This window comes from Artibeus jamaicensis, unplaced genomic scaffold (genome assembly GCF_021234435.1).
Source record: "Artibeus jamaicensis isolate MK-2021 breed Jamaican fruit bat unplaced genomic scaffold, CSHL_Jam_final contig_760, whole genome shotgun sequence".
Taxonomy (NCBI): Eukaryota; Metazoa; Chordata; class Mammalia; order Chiroptera; family Phyllostomidae; genus Artibeus; species Artibeus jamaicensis.
The window spans coordinates 2950868-2972593 of NW_026521955.1; positions in this window are offsets into that span (position 1 = coordinate 2950868).

A 21726-nucleotide genomic window follows, 5' to 3' on the forward strand; every position below is an offset into this window, starting at 1 on the left:
AAGTCGTTAAAGCTGTTTTGTTTTTCAAACAAATGTCAAAAACAACAAGACTTTATTTAATCTGTTAACTGCCAATCTTACAAGTAGTTGAAACAAGAGAATCTGCAGAGCCTTAGGGTTTAAGCCTAAAACTAGAGATTAAAGCCAAATGCCCTCTGCCTCCTGCTTCTCCCTCTGAGATTTTCCCCACACTAAATCACCAGCCCTGAAGGTACTGGAAAGTCCTAGCAATTGAAATATAGAAAGACATATTTAGGTCTCTCCCAAATAAAAGACTCCATGGTAAAGTTTGACTGATAATCACATAACACTCCTTGAAAACATCTGAGTGAAATTCACATCTCCAACCCTTTCTTGCTAATATAATAATAATAGTAATAATAATAATAATAATACAACCAATGTTAATGGAACACTTATTATTTGTCAGATGCTATACAAGTATACCATCATGTAAACCTCACAATTACCTTATGAAATAAGTGCAGGTTTTATAGGTGATGAAATTGAATATAGAGAAGTTCAATAACTTGCTAGAAGTCTTACATACAGTGTGTGGTAGAGCAGATTTCTAATCTAGGCTTTATGTTTTCTGTATGTCCTATGTTCCTATACTCATAGAGCTGAACAAAATGAATGAAGCAATTCCACTGTGGCTTCTGGGCTGACTCAATAGTTCACAATCAGTGGATCATGTGTGAAAATTGTTTGCTATAATCAGAATGGGTAGTTGGAAGGGTATTCTAATTAAAAGTTCATGGATATGGAGGAATCATGACAAATGATAAATACATTCAGTCAGATTCTTTTGGTGTCCTTGAGGAAAGCTTTTATACATGATCAGGATTATTTAAGGATTACATCGAATTTAAAATAAGTCTTTGAGTTATTAAAGTAATAATATCAAGAATCTTAAGTGTTTTAATTTAACTTAAAATATGACTCTACATAAATCTAGACATGTTAACAATTACTTTTTAAAATTATTTATTTATTTATTTTAGAGAGCAGGGAAGGGATGGAGAAAGAGAGGGAGAGGAACATCGATGTGTGAGAAAAACATTGATTGGTTGCCTTTTGCAAGTCCCCAACCAGGAACCTGGCCTGCAACCCATGTATGTGCCCTGATCAGGTATTGAACTGGTGATCTTTCAGTTTGAGGCCAGTGCTCAACCCACTGAGCCACACCAGCCAGGGCTTAACAGTTACTTTTTAAAAAGGTTTTACAACTCATAGATTAAAAGTATTCTAAGCATTTAAATATATTATCACTAGTAAATTCTTATTAGAGAATTTTGACAAAACTTTGTTTCAAGTAATCCAATAACTTTCATAGTCTAATATAATAAAGTACAAATATGGTAAATTCTACATTGTTTCAACAAACCAACAGTATTATCAAACAAATATTTTTATATATTTAACAAACTGGAAAAGTTGGCCTTTGTGCTTCCTGTCACTACCAGAACCAATAAGCAGAAACGAGGACTGAGTCTTTGTGGGCCCTGTATTCAGATGCTAGTGATCTAAGAAGACACAGGTTATGTACCCTCAAAAACCATCTCAACATCTCTTCTCTAGCCAACGTTTTTTTTATAGGGAGAAGAAAAGGGTAATTAAGGGGTTTGGAAAAAAGGTCAATCAGATAAGAGTTGTAGTTCAGGGGCAATTTTACTAGTATTTCTTTATCTTCTGATCAATAATTCTTTATCCAAGAGCCACAGCCTTCCTTACTATGGAACACAATGGCTCAGATACCATCTCCCTTGCTTACAGAACCCTCAGGGCACAAAGGCTGAACTGCTTGTTGACCTTCTGGAGTCTTGTGGGTGGTGCATTCCAGTTCCTGGAATAACAGCTTTCTACAAGCATTAATCACTTAAGCCTATCAACTATAACTAAAGTTAATATTTTTAACTTTTTAGTTCCCCTATTATGTACAAAAGGCCAGACACAAATTAATATTTTTCATTGTGGTAAAATATAAATAAGATAATGTTTACTATTTTAACTACTTTTAAGTGTATACAGTTCAGTAGTATTAAATATATTCACATTGTTGTGTAAATGAGGCAAGATAGTAAGAGGCTAAGGAAATTCCTTGATAGTTGAATAAAGGAAACAGAGGAAAAATAATTAAACAAGGCCAAAGAATTTAAACAGTTTACGGATAGCTAATGAATCATAGGCTTTATCTTCTCTAACCAAGGACACTTAGGAGCAAATGGTTTACATATTCCAGACCATTTTGCAGCAGACCAGCCCTCACCCTTGACCCTCTTAAATGAGGTTCTTTAAAAATGAAACTAAATAAAAAATAACCCTGACAGTTCTATGTACACATTTTGTTGATTCAGCATATTGAAAAATACAACTGGAAAGTAAATATTCTTAAGAGAAACTAAATATTCTGTTAAGACCCTCCCCCGAGATATCCCCTAGGAGTCCCACAGGCTGAAGAAAGATAAAATTCCTCAAGATGAAGAACTGCTTGCTCTCTCTAGGGGTGTCCAACCTATGCATGCAGTTTAGAATGACTCTAAATGTGGCCCAATACAGAATTTGAAATTTACTTTAAACATCATGAATTTTTTGTGTGTGTGTGATTACATGTTGCAATGTATTTAATGTGTGGCCCAAGACGACTTTTTTCCCAGTGTGGCTCAGAGACACCAAAAGGTTGGACACCCCTGGTAGAGCACGCCTGTGCCTTTCTCTCTTCGGCATGTAGTTCTGCTCTCTTTCTCCTAACTCTGAGTCCCCACAAGACTTGCATCCAGGGGAGCAGTGGGCAGTGGCAGCTCATTTCTGGCTTACCCCTTGAACCTGTTTCCAAGGTACCCCTTTTCTCTAAATTTCCAGAGAACTAAAAGCAGTCTTGCTCACTTCTGTCACTGTGACTTTTACTTCTCAGTGAATTCACACAGCCCAGTGTGGCTCACTTCTTTCCTATAATGTTTGTAAAAAGCCAAAGCAGAGGATCACCTAGGCTGTCTACTGTTGCTTTTATCTTAAGCGCTTCCTTTGTTTCACTGTCTCCAGCTTTAACAAATGTACTCTCAGAATCACCCAGACATGTGCTGTGAAATCTTTCCAGTGAGAAGTCAAGAACCTACACACCACTGGTTGGCTCAAGGCACACTCACTCCAGGTCAAGTCCTTGTCTGGTAACACAACTGTAACTGCCTTCCATCCCTGTGATATTTTTTGTCTTGTAAAACTGAAGCCCTTTATGTATTAAACAATAACTTTCCATTCCCTGTTCCCCTCAGGCACTAGCAACCACCATTATACTTCTGTCTTTATGATTTTACTACTGTAAGCATCTCATATAATGTAATCATATATCATTGGTCTCTTTGTGACAGACTTATTCCACTTAACATGATGTCCTCAAGATTCACCCATGTTGTAGCATATTACAGAATTTTCTTTCTTTTTAAGACTGAACAATATTCCATCATATGCATATCTTGCTTACATATTTATCTACCAGTCAACATTTGACTTGCTTCCATATTTTACCTATTGTGAGTAATGCTGCTATAAACATGGATGTACAAATAGTTCTTTGAGAACCTGCCTCTAATTTTTTTTGGTGCATACTCAGAAGTGTAGTTTTTGGATCATATGCTAATTCTGTCTTTAATTTTAGGGGAACTGCCATATTATTTTCAAAAGAGTCTCTACTACTTTATCTTTCCACCAACAGTGTACAAGGATTCCAATTTCTTTACATCTTCTCCAACACTTGTTGTGTTCCGTTTTATTTATTTTAAGATAGTAGCTATCCTAATGGGTGTGAGATGGTAACTCATGATACTTTTAATTTGCATTTCCCTAATGATTAATCATGCTGGCCATCTTTTCATATGTTTATTGGCCAAAGACGTCATAAGAAATGAAATCTACAGACTAATATCCCTCCTAGCAGATACAAATACTCTTAACAAATTATCATTAAATAACTCAGCAACATATAGAAAGTCTAATACACAATGACTAAGTGTTATTTATTCCAGATTTTCAGGTTGGCTTAACATCTGAAAATCAGTTAATTTAACACATCACATTATAGGAATAAACTACAAAAACCACATGGTGATCTCACAAATCACAAGGAAAAAATTTGACAAAATCCAACACCCATTTATAATGAGAACTCTTAAAAGACTATCAGTACAAAAACACTTACTCCACCTGATGAAGGGCATTTATCAAAAGTCCATAATTACTATCACATTTAATAGTAAAAGACTGTAAACATGCAGCTTAAAATGAAGAAATAACAGAATATTATAAGACATTATAATACTATGTAAGACATGATGCTATGTGCGTAACATCCTAATAAAGCCAAAAGAGAACTATTAGTCCTAATAACCAAGTGTAGAAAGTTTGCAAGATGTAAGATCAATATACAAAATCAATTGTATTTCTATGTACTAGGAAAAAAGGGGGGATAAAATAAATAAATTCATTCACAAATTCAGCAAAAAATTAAATACTTAAAAATAAATTCAACAAGTTTTTATACTGAGAAATGTAAATCATTACTGAGAGAAATAAAAGAAGATCTGAATAAATGGAGGGCAATGTGTGCTCCTCTCTTCAAAGACTCACCCTATCAAAATCCCAACAGGAGTTTTAATATAAGTTAACAACTATTCTTAAAACTTATTTGGAAAGGCAGTGGACCTAGAATAGCCAAAACATCTTTGTAAAAGAAGAAGAAAATTGGACTTTCTTTTATTCTGAAACTGAATTTCAAACTATAGTATAAACTATAGACATCAAAACAACTTGGTATTATTATAAAGATAGACATATAGATCAATGTAACAGAGTTGAGGTCCCTAAATAAACTCTTCCATTTATAGTCAGTTGATTTGGGGGAAAGATTCCAAGCATTTCAATGAAGAAAGGATAATCTTTTCAACTAGTCATGCTGAGACAATTTGATATCCATATGCAAACAAAAACAAAACAATACCCTTAGACTTTTATTCCACACCAGACAAAAATTAACTCCAAATAAATCATGGACTTGAATGTAAAAGTTAAAAACAAAAAAATTTTGAAAGAAAATGTAGGAGAGCCCTGGCTGGTGTGGCTCAGTGGATTGAGCACTGGCTTGTGAACAGAAAGGTCACTGGTTCGATTTCCAATCAGGGCACATGCCTGGGTTGCAGGGCAGTTCCCCAGCTCGGGGTGTGCAAGAGGCACAGAGAAACCAATCGATGTTTCTCTCACACATCACTGTTTCTTTCCCTCCCTTCCCTTCTCTCTCAAGTAAATAAATAAATAAATAAAAATTAAAAAAAAAATCCTTAACAAAAAATAAGAAAACGTAGGAGAAAATCTTTGAGATCTTGGGTTAGGCAGAGGGGTTTTTTTAGACATAAAAATAAAAGAAAGAACTATTAAAGGAAGAAATTGGTAAACTGAATTACATTAAAATTAAAACCTCTTGTGCTCCAAAAGAGGCTATTAGGAAATTAAAAAAGACAAGTCACATCCTCAGAAAAGAATAATTTGCCAATTATAGATCAGATAAAGGACTTGCATCTGGACTAAAGACAGAACTCTTACAACTTAATACAAAGAAGACAAACAACCAAATTTACAATAGGTAGAGTCAGAAGTGCTCCTAAATAAATTTCCATAAAACTCTCCAACAATCTGCAGACTTCTTTTAAGGGTTGTTAAAAGGATCAGAACAAAACAAGCTTGTGAAAGTGCTTAAAGTTAGACAGAAATTTATAGATGTTTAAAGCATTGCACTTAAATCCTGATAAGGAGTGTACCACTTGAATCAGGTGGATAGAGCTATTAGCTTTAGTGTCTAGTATTAGAAATTGGCATAGCAGGAGATTAAAAGATGTCTCTTATTTGGAATAAAAATATAGTTTTTCTACCTCTTTGTTCATCTGCTATATTTTGCTTTCTCATAATTGATGCCTGGAGGGTGGACTGATGTCACTGCTGTGTCGGCTCGGTGACCACCCAGCCCTCATTGCATTGTATCCCATTTGGCAAAGGATGACTGACTTCTGCGGTGCAGGATGGGGCACAAAGTGGAGGAACAGTTAAATGACTTGATTTGGGAAGAATGGTACCTACTTAGAGCCATGTTCTAATCTTCCGTTCTTTTCCACTTCCTGGGACGTAGCTGAGCACTTGCAGAGATTACCCATCTGCCTAGCAGCTTGGAGGAAACTGGTTGGAGTGTTAACTCTCACGAATAGTGAAATGAACATGCATGCATATGTGTGTTTCTAGTGGTTAATCCTGACTAACTGGAACACGGAGTCTTGAACCAATTTGTTTTCTAGCTTTAAAGAGAGGAAGCAAGTGGCAGATTATGAGGCAAAAAGTACATAAATGCCTGTTTTTAGAATAGGCATTGTTGGGTTAAAAAGGAAATACAAGCGTGGCAGTGAATGTTCCTCAATCCTTTTCCTTAACAAAGGAGAAATGCATCTGATTCAAACTAATACCGATTTGGTAATTACCATGGTTACTAAAAATGTGCGCACTTTATACTCATTGAAAGGAAGCAGAAGAACCATAGTTGTTCGATTCACAATAATAAACCTCTTCAGGGCAACTAAAAATGGAACAGTCAGCCTATGTTTCTAAGTAACTTGTTTCAGCCCAAGACTATTTATTGATTTAGGCTAAACAACATGATGAGATGCTTAAGGTAAACAGCACGATGGGAAGCTGGGTTTGGTAAACATGCAGGCACGTGCCTGAAGAAGGAAACAAGGTGATGAAGGCACCGTACTAATGGCTTAGAAGAATGAAGGAGGATGCTTTCCCTTAACATTTATTAGGCATAGATTGGACTTAGATAATGGGAGGAGAGCAAGACAGTAACAGAAATCAAAGCTGTATTCACTGAGTTGCCCACTATGACCAGAGTTTTAGTTTTGGGAATATCTACAAAGCACAAATACTTTTGATGAATGAAAACTGATGCTTAGATTCATTCCACATTTTGACAGTATAGAAGAAGGGTTTGTATTATTTGATCTTTCGGAAGAGGAGAAGGCTCTTCCCTCTCAGCATTCAATACATTTGTACTTGAATGTCGGTAGCCATTGGAAACAGAACTTCTGGTTTTAGAAGTTTACCTATCAAGGATGTTTTGCTCAAGATCCATAAAGTTTCTGCCTGTTTTTCTTTATCTATAACAGTTAGCTTATAAAAATGGAACAGTTAAAAATCATACATAGCATTAATGATGGCTGAAATGTAAATGAATAAAACACTGTGTAAAGCACTGAGAAAATTCCAGGATTAACAACTGGATTAATACACACACACGTGCAAGTTCATGTACTCACAGTGAGAGATAGTAACACTCCGGCCAGATTTCTTCAGTAAGATGGAAATACAAAGAGTTATTCAATTTTTAAAATCTTTATTAGATTCTTTTTCAGTTAACATAGTTGAGTCTTAACTATGTGACAGGCTGTTTGAAAATTCTTTTCTTATTCAATTATAGGGACCACTCCTACCCAATGGTAAATAAATCTATTTTAAGTGAATATGTGATAATACATACATTCACATAATTTTGGTATGTCCTCAGATATCACTAATTCTATGGGACTTAAAAGAATCCTTGAATTTAGTTTTTTTAAGTGTACTCCCTTAATTTTTTTAACTCAATTTTTTTCTTTCCAGCAATCCTATGTATTAAAACTTTTTTATTGCTGTGTATATCAAATTATAGCTTTACCTCATATTATTTTCACTTCTAGTCATTTAAGAATTATTTATAAGTACAGTATAGGAGTGATCACTTTCTAAGTTCTATAAACATCTAATCACTTTGTTGCATACCAGAAATTACTGTAATATTGTATGTCAACTGCAATTTAAATTTAAAAAAAAAGAGTTCTTTATATATTTAAGCATTCAGAAAACGCCTCCTAATTAGTTGGTCAACAGCCAAGTTGCCCGGCTTGCCCTCACGCCAGGTGCAGGGCTGGCCGCTGGAGCTACTGAGTGTCCAAGGCTCCTGGCTCCCTGTCTCAGAGCCGTGTTTTCAGGGTTACTGGGAAATCTGACCTTGCCATTCCCATTGTTTGCAGGGTGGTTGACACAAGCTTCACTTGGAAAGAAATGCTGTGACATTTTAGAGGGATGACCAAGAGCCACTCTCTGCAGCCTCTTCCCGAACCATCAAGGAAGTCCACTTGCTAGAAATGTTTACGTGCCTTTGATAAGGCCATCCCTTTGAGGAGTCATTCCAGTCAGAGATGTTTGGGCCTCAGCCTTCACTGAGGTGGCATTTACTGGGTTGTGAACTCACAGGGCACTGGGGAGTGGAGGTGCAGTCTCTCTGAGCCTCGCACTCAGAATGGGTCTAGGCTTCGTGAGACTGGGGTACAGCCTCACCTTCTCCTTAGCATTGATTACTTTGGTGGAATGTGCACTTAATTTTTTTATTCAAAAATATTTATGATGGGATGGTCACTGTTCCAGGCACTGGAGATAAAACAGGGAATAAGAAGCGAGATCTCTCTTTCCAGAGTTTTTGGGAGAGTGACAGTTGCTAATAAACCACAAATAAACTGACATATAAATAGTTTCAGATTGTGATTTTGCTAAAGAGAAGCCAAGGAGGCTGAGCTAGGAAATAAGTGGCAGCAGGAGGGTCACTTATTCCTGGTGCTTCCTTCTCAGGGCTTAGAAACAGAATCATCTAAAAGTGTTGCTTTAAAAAATTATGAATGGAACCATATGTAACAAGGTTCTTTGGAGACCTTGGCCTTGACATTCTGCTAACTCCCGAAGTCTTGATGTTCCTGCATGCTGGAGCCCTGTTCAGCTGACAAGAGTTTTCCTTCAAATTAAATGACTTATGGGACAGAGACAATGCTTTCTGTGGAAATGTGTTCTAAAGGCTCAGTTATTAAAAGAAAAATAACTCTCAGTGAGCACATTGTGTTTTTAGTTTTTACTATTATTTGTATGTGCTCTACACTGAACCAGTTTTATCCAGAGGTACTCTTACAGTGATCATATAATAACATAGAATTAACATAATTAATGAATTCTTTTTTTTTTTTTACCAGAAGGATCATGAGCAACTTGGTTGGGTTTAACTGGCAGGCACTAGGCTCACAACGAACAGTTAAACATATTTGTTGGATGTTATGACTCCTGAAGAACTAGACCAACATGCTGTAGCTGGAGACACCATCACTGGAGGAGCTACTAGTAAACTTATATTTTTACGAAATCTTCTCTGAGAGATTTCTTCAAACAAGGAGTGTGTGTGTGTGCACACATGATGTTTTTCAGAAACATTTGCTATCTCCAAAAGCAAACAATTTAGAGGAGAATGTAAGACAACTTTAAAAACATAATGAGCGATTTTATAAACTCTTTCTTTTAGGGAGTGGACTTTACATTTTTTTTTTTACAGTGAGAGCCACTGGGCAGTGCCCTTGGCTGGTCACATGCTGTGCTGTCTGTTGAGAGTGTCTACTGATATGCAACCAAGCTGAAAGAACAGTGCAGGGAATGTCAGGGAATAAAAACAGAACTAATGACCAGAACCACCCCTTCCTTGCCTGAACATAAGTCTGAAGTGGAGAACTTCACTAAATATACAGAGCCTGCCTACCTAGGGCCTGAACAGGGAGGAGAAGTAACAGGGAGGAACTGCTTGGCAGACCTTTCCTGCACGTGAAGTGGGTCTCCAGCTCATAAGGAAAGCCCCAATTCTTTCCTCACCCACCTCCAAGAGGTTCCTTGGCTGGATGCCTCTCTTGCTTTGTGATAGCCCAGGATGGCTCATAGAAGCAGCTTTTCAATTGCTAGCAGAAAAAAGAGAAGGGCAAAAATGGAAGAAGTCAGTAAACATCCTAGCAATGATTTTTATTTCCTTTCTTTTCTCCTTCTCATTGTCTCACCTTTTATTGCTTCCTTTGTTCATTTTTGCAGAAGTGTGGTTTGCCTAACTGCTCCTATCATCTCCTGAGAAGAGGATGGCTGTCAGTGATAAGATAGATATTCCTGATGAATTTCACCTAGTGCCCTGCTCCTATTTTGTGGCCACACCAACAAAGAGGCGATGATGTCTCCCAGGTCCTATTAGCCAAGGTGACAAATGTCAATACCCAGGGAAGAATCTCAGCCTGAAGCAACTCCCAGCAAATTGGGTTGGACACACTTTTGTGTTCCTTTGGAATCTGGGGAATCTTTAGATGTCTATAATTGAACAGATGATGAGGGCTGGCTTTTGACATTTCTTTGGTTCCTTGAGTGTTTTATCAAAGAGTAAAAATCTCCCCTGTAATTTTGAAGGTGAACCCTTCTTACTATCTTTTCCATGATCACATACAAACTGGAAATAATGGAGACCAGTTGGTTAATAATGTGTCTCAGACTTGGACGTGCACATGGATTCCACTTCTGAATGTTCAGTGTGGCCCAAGAGTCTGTGTTTCTAACACGCTCCAGGCAAGGCTGAAGCTGCTGTTTTAGGACCACACTTGGAGAAACAAGCGGCCATTTTATTTAAATACCCATGCTTCAGGGTGGACTTGGCAGGGCTTATGCCTACTTTTCAAGGATTTAACCTTTGCAAGATCCAATTTGATGTGAACTTAAGTGATGCTGAGCGGAACTCTTCTGGTGCCGCCCTGCAAATTAGCTTGGAAAGTAACAAACTGAACACCAACCGACAGTGTCCACAACTGAAGACTGCTGACAGGCTGAAGTTTCTCATTGCCTTTAGAAACATAGTCTTTTTGACTCGATGAAAACAGAGAACTTCGAGGAAAACTATGGCCATAAAAGTCAATGGCAGAGGTTGTCTCAGTTAACGGGACTCCTGTGACTGGGAAAAGGAAACCCCTCTTGTTCCTGCGAATGACCGTGAATTTGAACAACAAAGTGACTTCTCTCTGCCTCTGTTTCTACAGTTAAAAATTGTGAAAGTGAGAAGGCAGCTCTTTTCCAACAGAGCGAGGGATTAGTGAGGTTTTTTTAATTGAGATTATACAAACAAACATGGGATTTATGACTTACAATACTGCATATTTTATTCAGATGGATCTAGGCAAATGAGTAAACAATATAATTTTGATTAATAACATTTATATATGCCAGATAGTCCAAATGCTTACCATGTAGTACTACACTTAATACCCCCAAAATCCTATTAGAAAGATATCATAATTATCCCCATGATGTAGATAGAGAAATAGAGGTACCAACACAATAAATAACTTCATCCTAAATCGAATCATACATAAATTTTATGTGCCCTATACATAAAAGGGCACATGGGCCCTTTATGGTATAAGGCTGCAAGTTTGATTTGCCAGAAGGCTTTTTAAAAGTTGAAAGAATTTGTCAACAACTATCTAAAAGAAGCAGGCTACTCTCTGCTTCCTTTGAACCACCAGAGTGTCTGGCAGCTTTAGGCTTTCTTTCCCTCACAGCCGCCTGCAGCTGGGGTGCCCTCAGCATAGTGTGAATGTGTGAACACTCCCACACATCGCAACTCTCACCTGACCACTCCACTTATGTTAACTATTTCCTGGCTCTAGTCACCATTTGAGTTTGAAATCCCTGTGCACATTGTCAAGGATATTTATGTAACTAGAAATCACCCTTAGCTTGTGTTTCTCTGAGCTTTCACAGGGTGGAAGTCACTGTGCTGGGCTAGGGCCCAGGCATTAAAGACAGAAGAATGGCCAAGCCTTCAAGATTTTTTTCTTCTGTGATCCCAGACAGAAATATTTTTAGAGTTTTAGAAGTATAACATTTCCTGTTAGTATCATTGAGGAACATGTCAGAAACACTAGGGTGTGTGGCTGGGTGCGACTTCACACTGATGGAGCAGGGGTACTGATTCCCTTCTGCCCCTCATCGCCTCTGCTCTTCCTCTTGGATTTACCACTTTGCTTTTCTTCAATAACTCATTAAATAAGATGTACAAGGTACTTAGTGTCTCTCTCCAAAAGGGGAATGACTTCAAAGATTTGTATGTATATATTATATACATGTACAAATATATATTTGTGTACAGATAATATATGTAAGGGGGGGGTAAAAAGCCCTGGAATTATCTTTCTGGCATGGGGCCCCTTTTAGTACAGGTTTCCACCACCAAGTGAGTGTTCTAAGAACCTGTCTGTGTCTGTACCAGATGCCGTGGCTGTGAGAGGCGGCGTTGGGCTTCAGTAAATTTTTTTTGAAGACTCTTTCAACACATTTGCCCATTTCATGATGGGTGATTTATGAGCGCATCCGCCCACACCACTTTGAGTATTCAGCAGTTTTTTACCAGAAACAGCATAATCTCCATGCCCCACCCTCCCTATTCATCGGATCTCACCCTGAGCAATTTTCTTTTGTTTTCCCGGATGAAAAAATTCCTCAAAGGGAAATGTTCTGTCGATGTGCAAGAGGTGAAACAAGAAAAGGCAGAAGCACTAAAAGGCATAAAAATCAATGCATTCAAAGACTTTTGATCAGTGAAAATAAGTCTTGATAGATGTGTGTATCAAATGGAGAGTGCTTTGAAGGTGACTGAAGATTAAGTACATAAGAATAAATACACAATTTTATAAATACTGTTTTTCTGTTGTGTATTTATATGTACAAACATATGTATATACTTATACATAGGAATACATATACATGCCATATATATATTTAGAGAGAGAATGTGAGTGAGATATATGGGTTGTTTTACTTTTTAGATGTTTTATCTTTCAGAAAAGAATTGGGGTATCTTCTTAAAGAGTTGAATAAAGGTCTTTTCAAAGTTAATTTGCACATGACTGGTCCTTAACCTTCTACCATCTGGGTCACCCAAAACATGGTTCTTCCAGAGAGACCGTCCAGGACCCGGGGACAGTCGGATGGGAGTGTGTGTGAGTATGTGTGTGGGTGCACACAACTGGGTGCCGGGAGATCTGGTCTGAGAAGATGGGGCCTGGATATAAGGAAATCTGCATTTTCTGGCCTGGGTGAGCAGGAAGGCATAGCGTTTGTATGGATAAGGTAGGGAACACTAGCTGGCGTGGTTTTCTTATTTTTTCCTGTTTCCAAGCAGTCCTGTAAGGATGGGCCCTTAAGAGAACTCATTAGCCTTTCTGAAGCATTCCAGAGCCCATGGCCTCTAAGGGAGCAGCAGCTGCTATAAATCTCCATGTTCTCTGACTTCTGAATTCCCTCCGTGAAACCCCCTTCTCCCCCACTCTGCAGCAGTTTCACAGGATGTGTTTTTGACTGTCTATCTCCAGGAAGTACCAGGGCCTCCAGCAGCCCATCCAGCTCCAAGGGCAGCAGGGGCAGCAATGCTCAGCTTGTCCCGGACACTGTCAGCTGAGGCCAGGTCAGACAGAACACAGGAGTAATGGAAAGGAAGGGCAGGATTATGGGGAGATTTCGGGGAGATTTGGGGCAGAATGGGGAGGATAGGGGAGGGAAAGCAATATAATAGCAAAGTCACTGAGTTCTCACTTGTGGGACTGGCACTGCCTGAAGTATTACAAGGTACTACCACTGTTCTCATTGGTAAAGGAGAAAGCAGAAACACAGCCAAGGTTAAATAACGGGCCCAATGTGACACAGGTAGTGAGTGGCAGAGCTGGGACCTGGGCAGGCTGCTTCGACTGCCCAAGCACATAAAATATCCTGTGAGGGTGGTTAGAAAGCAGAGGGGAAGGGAAGGAAAAAGGACCTGGCCAGGGTTGGACTGGTTGAAAGAAGGCAAAATCAGGAGGAAAGTGGAGAGGTTTCCACACTGGCCACATTGCAGGTGACAGCCCCTGACACTTGAAATGAGACTTGAAACTTGTGAGTGTGGCTCTCAGCCTCAGGCCCCTCATCCACAAACCAGGTGTGATAACCCGAGTGAGTGCTTGTCAGGATTCTGTGCAATCATGTAGACAGAACCCACTTTGGGCTGAAAATTGAATGTTTTGTATGTGGTAGTCTGTAAGTCAGCAAATTTCAACTCTTTTCATTTCATGGCACACATGAACTAGTTACTAAACAGCAAAAAGATATTTTTTGCCAATCTGACAAAATATATAGGTATATATTTTATTTATTCACACCTGACAGCTACTGTTGTGTTGACTGTTATCTTTTTTTTTTAATTTGACAAACTAAGGCAAAAGAGGTCAGTGCCCCTGACTAAATACTCAGACATTGCATGTTTTAAAAATTCTTGCGGCTCACTGGGTGACAGTTGCTGCTCTAAATGTAGAAGTCGTTTCTGTCAACAGAACGAGAAAGAAGTTTAATTTGACCATTGCACCTGTGTGCACAGAAGCTTATTGCTTCTGGGCCTCATTTTTCTGGCTGACATCCTTATGTCCCTGTTGTTGGGTAGAGCTGTCATCTTCTTCATCTGGCTCTCGCTGCTCTGTTGATTTTTCTGAGTGTCAGAGAGAGCAGTTTGCTTTCTCCCTTTCATGGCATCAGTGATCCTGGCCTCCAGAGCCGGAGTTATTGACCATCCTGTTAGCTGCTGCCATCGCTAAATGGTATCGGAGGCAAAATCACTGCTGTGAACCCAACAGTGTTTGGACTCCCAAGAACCACATTTTCTTTCCCTATCTTTCCATTGCAAAGTTATCTGTTCAAAGTCAGATGGAATTGATTCTTCTATTTTCTGTGCAGTGACTGATAGCGCCTTGGAGTTTACCAGTCCCTTTGTCACTGACCTTTGTATTGTGTAGTGAATGCTTTCTAGGTGGACAAGGTGGGTAGAGGAGGCAGGGTGTGCACAACTCAACTGGAAGGAGAGGAGGCAGCAATCCCATCTTGCTCCCCATCTCACCCATGTATAGAATATGGTACCTCAGTACGTCGTCATCTTTGCCCAGGACCGGTGTAGGCCGAGCAGCGAATGGGGATGGCCCAGTGCTCTGCTCATTGCTGCGTCCTTCTCTGCAGGTTGTTAATTAACCTTCACTTGAAATGTCACCATGCCTAGCAGTGTTTGATTTTTATTAGAAAAATGGCGAGGAAAGAAAAGCCCGTAGGACCCCAAAAGATACATCTTCTAGAGGTAGAATTTCAGGTTTTGACACAAGTATTCTTAGCACCTGAAATTCCTAATTCTGGCCCTTTTCACTTTGGATTCCTCCTGAAATGCAGTAACTGTTTAAATATTTTAAACTGAATATCAAGCATAATGTATAAAGTTATGCTTACTGGGCACTATCATTTGCTATCAAAGAAATGAGGGAAAAAATGTCATTAGAATTTTTAAGGTTGTTTTGCAAAGGTTTCCATTACTATTATTCTATCCAAGTTTAAAAATTTTAGTGTTCAAATTTTCACTACAATACTAATTCATATCCTTTTAAAAATATATTTTATTGATTATGCCATTACAGTTGTTCTATTCCCCCCTTCATTCCCTCCACCCTGCACACCCCCTCCCCCACCATTTCCCCCTTTAGTTTATGACCATGTGTCTCAAGTTCTTTAGATTCTATATTTCCCTACTATTCTTGCCCTCCCCCCATCTATTTTCTACCTACCATCTATGCTACTTATTTTCTGTACCTTCTTCCCCCTTCTCCTCCTCCACATGCTGGTAAACTTTATCATCATGAGGTATCTCTCTTCCTTCCTTCCTTCCTTCCTTCCTTCCTTCCTTCCTTCCTTCCTTCCTTCCTTCCTTCCTTCCTTCCTTCCTTCTTCCTACAAATGTTATTAGGAACTAATTAAATTCTAGAAGACTTATTAAACACCAGTTATGAGAAAGCATGGTTGCCACTCTCAGTGAACTCACAGACTAGTTAACAACCCCTAGCTTAAGGGTCACCCAGTGTATGAAGGCTTTCCCAGGTTTAACCCTTCGTTGGTATCTTCTATATGTTCTCATAAATTCCTTTGTGACCCATATTATAGAAATTCTGATAGTGGGATACAGTTACATTTTTTAAAATGCTTTTATCCTTTTATTTTTATTATTGTCTTATTTTCTATTTTTCAGTTACAGTTGGCAATTTGCAATTTTATTTTAACTATACAGTGAATGTTTTCATCAATATTTTTCACTTACTAGCTGTATTACCTTGGTAAATTTCTTAATCTGCCTCACCTCAATTTCCTTATGTGCAAAATGGGAAGAATAAAAGCATATGAATTATAGGTTTATGGCAGATGTGGTGAGGCACTGCCTAGTCACCCCCTTTGGGAGAGGACTTACCGCCCAGCTGCAGGACCGCCTTTAGGGTCTGCCTCAGTTGCAGAGCCACGCCACCTGAGGTCACCCCTTCCCTGTCAGTCTGCATCCAGTGACTGAGCAGTGTTGCATAGGCTTGTATAAAAGATGGACCTCCAGGTCCCATATGAGGCAACCATGGTGGGAGATTATTTCCTTCAGAGACTTCTATTGAATTGGTTGCATAACAATTCTATTTCTCCCCAGGTGCAAGGGGCTCCTCTCTCCTCCCAGGGCTCTCTCCTGGTGCTTCCTTTGAAAGATTTCTCTTCTTTTTACACGTTTTAATTCCTAATAAACACCTTACTTTCCCACTCCCCCCCTGCCCCAAACTCTGTCCCAGTATCAGCTTCTGGAGAACCCAACCTGCATCAGGATTATTGAGGCAGTAAGATGTAGGGCATGCAAGCCACTCAGACCAGTCCTTGTACATAGTTTGTACACATTAAATACTAACTTATTGTTGTTTCACTAACAATATTATGATGATGAACTATATGGAACACCCCAGAAGCATGGTTCATGACACTACCATATTTTTCAGACTATAAGATGCATGTTTCCCCCCAAATTTGGGAGGAATAATGGTTGTTAATGCTGCTGTTGAGTTCTGTTTACATTTACATTGGTGAGATGTTACTTATGTTATTAAATATTTGACCACATTTTGCTTCAAAATTTTTTCCCTATTTTCTTCCTTTAAAACCTAGTTGCATCTTATGGTCCAAAAAATATGGTAATAATGTCTGTGACCCCTGAGTGTATCTGGTAAACAGCACAAAAGAATCATGAAGTAACTTAAAACCATATAGTAAGGCAGTTGTTGAAACAGAGATGTTTAACCTGGACATGGAAAGCTGAGGAAGAACCTGGTATCCGTCTGCCAGGACTCAAAATGTTGTGACCTGTGAACCCAAAAGTGAAGAGAGGGAAAGCTTTTGAACATGGCTGCTTGGAATGGTCCAGGCTGAGTAGGGGGACCCTTGTCCAGGATATTGTTGAGAGGAACTTGAGGGTGAACAGAAGGGGGTCTAGACCCGAGGACTGCTGAGGTTACTGATGGAAAGAAAATTTAGAAATGCATTCAACTTTCCATGGGAAGCAGAAAACTCATATTTACTTTCTCAATATTTCCAAAACAAATATCTTTGAGTTGTTGGCTATGTACTGTTGATTCACTATGAATGATGAAGCAACTTGTAGTGGCAAAAATTTAAATTCCTGCTCTGCTAATTTAATTCTTCTATTGTACCATATGTGCTCTAACAGACAGCTAAACATCTATGTAAGTTCCTTGTATGATAGAGTGCCCTGAGATGTGAAACTTAAAAAGACATGCATGTATTTAGCAAGAGATACTGTGGAAAAAGTTTCTTGAGAACTTTTAGCAAGGGGATTAGGACACTCTGACTCTGGAGGATACTTTTTTGTTCAGGGAAGAAGACTCGACTGGCTCCTTTTGGTAAAGTAGATGTGAGGTAAGATCCTGCCCCTGACTGCTCTGGGCTTCTTGTTTTCTGTCCCCATTTTAGAAGTCGCTGAGAAAGAGATGAGCAACTTTGCTAAAGGGCCAAAGAGCCTTCTGGGGGACATGATGCTCTAGCCTTTGATAATTTTCTTTGAAGTTTGAGAGTACTCTACCTGATGTAGTGGGGTGGCTCTGCCTGGACCAGCCTTGATGTGAAAATGCCTGGGAAGAGTCATGTTCTGAATGCTGATTTGGTAATCCCGGCCGGCAAGAGGTTCAAGAGAGCTTGCTCAAAGCACTGCATGTGGCTGACTCAGCATTTCTGGCATCATAGAGATCTCTGTGTGTGTGTGTGTGTGTGTGTGTGTGTGTGCACGTGTGTGTATGACTGGGTCACCAAGAAGGGCATAAATAACATCCTTCACCCAAGGTTACCTTAGTCACACATTTTTATCTTCTGTCAGGCCCTGGCCATGCCCTTTGTTCCACCAAAGATATGAGGATGATATGCTGTTGTCAAACACCTCCGTTTCACGCTTCTCCCTGTGGCACTTGGCAGGCTGTGTAGACAGCAGCTGGAGAGGAAGGTTTCATCACCTGCAGCCGGTTCTGGTTGACATCAGGGTCAGTTGCTTTGTGGCAGTCTGGGTGGAGCAGAGTTACACATAATAAACAGAGTTCTCTCCTCTCTCCCTCTCTCTCTCTCTGTGTATTCATTGTAAGGGTAGATATTTCCAGTCCATATCAGAAACTGATTTCCTGGATCAAGATGGGGACATTTCGAAAGGGCACTTTTGTGATGTTCTGAATGAGTACATACACATTTTCAGTGGATGTAGTGCTAGTTCAGTCGGACAGGCAAGCTCAGCAGGGTGTCCTTGCAAACTTGCCCACCCTCTTTTCTTTGATTATGCTAACCCGACAGACACATTTCACTCCCCCCCCATCTTCTTGATTTGTCTTGGGTCATTATTGCCAGGCTTCACATAAAGGGTAAGGGTCCTGTCTCCTAGGAATTTTCCCATAATGCTTTGTGTGGGGATACCAGAGGTAGTCAGAACACTGGGAAGAGGCTTTTCCTTTTTCTGATCTCTTTTGAGAAACTGCCACCAGAAAACCTGGTATCTGCATAGTTTATGCCCAGATCACTAAATTACTCCTGGACTCCATGATTTTTGGCAGCAACAGCAGCAAATACAATTAAGAATGATGCATTTCAGGGCACTGATTAGACTTTCTGATGTCTTTTCTCTGAATTACTAATAATCAGGACTGGCATTCTTTGAATAAAACACTGGGGATTTATATGCTTATTATGAAAAGGGAGTGAGACCCTAGTGAGAAAGGAAGGGCATCCTTCAGATAAGTGGGAGTTACTTGACACGGATTAATGTGAGTATTGAAAGGGGTGTAAACTTCTTCTATGAGGTGGAATATGCTAAATGCCACTGATTAGGATAAAGTAGCTCATGGCAAACTCTCTAACCACACACACCGTGGCATTGTCAGAATCCAATGGATTTGACTGGATTTCATCAAGGTAAAATTTCAGACCTGAATTAACATTGACCATCATATCAATTATTCGTCATGGTATGTCCATCTCCTCTGTTAATTCAGGAACCTTCTATAAGTGGTGAATGTTCCCTGTAAAGGCAAAACATTCAGTCATAATTTAATATATTTTAAGCACAAAGTTATTTATTCAAAAACCTCAGCCTAAAAATCCGATGAGAATATGGCAAGTCGAGGACACTAGTGCTTTTGTAAGCACTAGTGACAAAGAGCAATGAAGGTGCTTTAGCCAGTAATAATACTTCAGTGAGCATTACTGTGATAAAGGAAGCAAAAGGAGTTCAAATTCAAATGCCAGCAGGGGCAGATCATGAGACCATTCGTAGAGAAGCCAGAACAAAGGCTCCTGGTTAACTCTACCTATAAGTGTTTTGGCAGAAATTGCACAAACATTTAACTCAAGAAACAGAAAGAAATCATGCTTATCATCTTCTGTGATGACATACTATCTGGCATTCCGATGTTTTCTCAAATACCCTGCAATTGAGTGTGGTAGCTTCTCTGTCCTTTGAAGTCATTTATAAAAATATCTTTAAAAAATATTTTACTGTTGTTCAATTACAATTGTCTACATTTACCACCCCCCCCCAGCCAAACCCCTCTCCCTTCCTTGCTTCTACCCCCCTTGGTTTTGTCCATGTGTCCTTTATAGTTGTTCCTGGAAACCCTTCCCTCCTTCCCCCCATTTTCCCTTCTAACTTCCCCTCTGGTTTCCATCAGATTGTTCTTAATTTCAGTGTCTCTAATTATATTTTGCTTGCTTTTTTCTTTTGTTGATTATATTCCAGTTAAAGGTGAGATCATACAGTATTTGTCTCTCACCGCCTGACTTATTTCACTTAGCATAATGCTTTCCAGCTCCATCCATGCTGTCACAAAGGGTAGGAGCTCCTTCTTTCTTTCTGGTACGTAGAATTCCATTATGTAAATGTACCACAGTTTTGGGATCCATTCATTTACTGATGGGCACCTGGGTTGCTCCAACACTTGGCTATTGTAAATTGTGCAGCTATGAACATTGGGGTGCATAGGTTGTTTTGGATTGGTGTTTCAGGGTTCTTAGGGTATAATTCTAGCAATGGAATTGCCAGGTCAAGGGGCAGATATTTTTTTAGTTTTTTGAGGAAATTCCATACTGTTCTCCATAGTGGCTACACAGTCTACAATCCCACCAACAGTGCACTAAGGTCCCCTTTTCTCCACAACCTCTCCAACTTGTAGTTTGTTGATTTGTTTATGATGGCCATTCTGACTGGTGTGAAGTGGTATCTCATTGTGGTTTTAATTTGCATCTCTGTGATGGCTAGTGATGCTGAGCATCTTTTCATATGTCTCTGGATCCTCTGTATGTCCTCCTTGGCTAAGTGTCTGTCAAGTCTTTTGCTAATTAAAAAAATAATTTTATTTAGTTATTTTTGAAGTACAGTTTTTTGTCTATTTCTCCCATCCCAGCCCCCCCTTCCACCTCCCACCTCCCTCCCATTTCCACCCCCCTTAGTTCTCGTCCCTGTGTCCTTCTGCTCATTTTTTTAAAATTGGGTTGTTTGTCTTCCTGGAGTGGAGTCATGTGAGTTCTTTATATATATTTGGAGATCAAACCCTAGTCTGAGGCATGATTGGCAAATATGTTTTCCCATGTGGTTGGTTCTCTTTTCCTTTTAATGCTTTTTTCTTTAACCATGGGACCTCATCAAATTAAAAAGCTTCTATAAGAATGTCTTTGAGGTCTTTAAATGCTAAAAGCTGATTCTAGAAGCTCCCTCTTTTCTATAACTATCCTGCTTCAAGCTCAACTAGCTACATAGAGTTAAAAAAAAACAAAAAGAGAGAAAGAAAAAAAGGAAAAGACAGGCATTTCATTCAATTTTTCCAGCTGTTTCCTTTTACATGTAACCTTTGATTTAGACAATTGTCTCCCAAAGGAATAACACTCTCTGTTACTAAACTGTAGATAACACAGCCATGGGACATAGGAATAGATACAATAATAGGTTTGAGTCTGTAGATTTTTCACTTAGTCATTACAAAGGTATGAAAGGAGCCGGACCAAAAAAAAAATGCATTTATCCGTAGAGAGACTAGATGGATTTAATGAAAAGAAGCCCAGAATGTACAAGATTTTTCTTGCAAATTTTAAATGTTTCTAAATGCTGTGTAGACAGGACAAAATTAGGGACATGCATCAGTCAACAGTCTGCTTTTTTTTAACTTTTAAAAAATATTTATTTATTTATTTTTAATTATTTTATTTATTTATTTTTAAAGAGAGGGGAAGAGAAGGAGAAAAAGAGGGAGAGAAACATCAGTGTGTGGTTGCCTCCCACATGCCCCACACTGGGGACCTGGCTTGCAATCCAGGCATGTGCCCTGACTGGGAATCGATCCAGCAACCCTTTGCTTTAGAAGTCCATGCTCAATCCACTGAACTATACCACCCAGGGCTTTTTTTTTTAAA